This window comes from Morone saxatilis, unplaced genomic scaffold (assembly GCF_004916995.1).
Source record: "Morone saxatilis isolate NCDOM2014 unplaced genomic scaffold, NCSU_SB_2.0 Contig5, whole genome shotgun sequence".
NCBI classification, from domain to species: Eukaryota; Metazoa; Chordata; class Actinopteri; family Moronidae; genus Morone; species Morone saxatilis.
In genome coordinates, this window is record NW_023340095.1 from 24306263 (window position 1) to 24307685 (window position 1423).

Sequence of the window (1423 nt, forward strand, 5' to 3'; positions counted from 1 at the left end):
CATCAGGTGTACTAGGGACAGCTAACATACCTAACCTAAATATATCAGTAATTTAGCAATGGAAGACAAGCAGAAATGAGCAGGAGGCTACAACACAGATCCATGACATGCCGAGACCGGAAAAGCACAAAAATCCAGGGAAACGAAAATGAACATGTACTATAACTAAGTAAAACCTGTGTGACTATGTGATCTGGATTACAGTTTACCGTTTTTCTGTATGCTGAACCTCATCATGTGCATACAGGAAACTACTGTTTAATAACGATGTAGGTGATTGTATGATGGTTTCTTATAATAACACAAGCCTCGATATACCTGTTACATATCGCTGGTATGTAGCTCGGTATTACATGAGTATTACATGAAGATTATTTGCAGATAGTGTCTTTGGGCAGTTTGGTATTTAACACGGAGAGTTCTATTTTGTTTTTAATGGTATCACTGTGGCCTTCAAAGATTCTAATCATTTGCATCCGTTGCATACTGGACCAGGACTGACTTTCAAACTAATTTGTGTGTCACACTCCTGATCCTGAATATTAAAATCTGATTTTCAATGAGCAAGAGAACTTTCCACTTTCAGCAGATGATACTGTCTGTCTCGAGCATTAACTTTCTAGTTATCCTCATAGTAATTCGCATTCAACTCTAATCAGCACATCTCATCAAATTGCAGTAGGTCCATGGTTCAACACTATCATTTTGTGTGAAATGTGTAGTAGGAGTAAAGTTAAGGGACCCTTAAATGTAAAGCCTTGAGCGATTTTAACAATGAAATGAATAAGTTAGAATGAATCAATTTATGTCACTAGGTGTGTTATCCTCCGTCTCGCTTACGTGTACTCAATATCACTTCGTAATGGCAGAACAGCACTGCTAAAGTTTGTTCGTAGCAACAACGTCTCTTAGTATTGGACCAGGGGATATCTAACCGTTCTTCACAATAGTAGTACTATTCTCCCTTTTTAGGTGTTAATTCATACATCCTCAACCCATTATCAGAGTTTTATCCATGTGTTTGTGTGTAACAATCTTAACTAATATTCCTGCTGAAAAATTTAATGCTAGAAGTATAATATTTTCTAAAATTACAAGAGTAGAATAGATACCAAATGTATATTTAGTAGTCTCGAGGGAAATATTATACTTTCTACTGCATTAAATTTTTCAGCAGTTAATTATAGTAAGATGTTACACACAAAACACATGATAAACTCTGATAATGTGATGATGTATGATGATTAAACACCTAAAAAGGATGAAGTAGTACTACTATAATATAGCTGGACCAACTAAAACAATACAGTGCTGATTACAGTTTACACTGAGAGGGCCATTATCCATAATGACTTTCACTTGTCATATTTAAAGTCCTCCTCCACTCCAAAACATTTTCCTCCTTGTTCCTACAGTGTGCTGT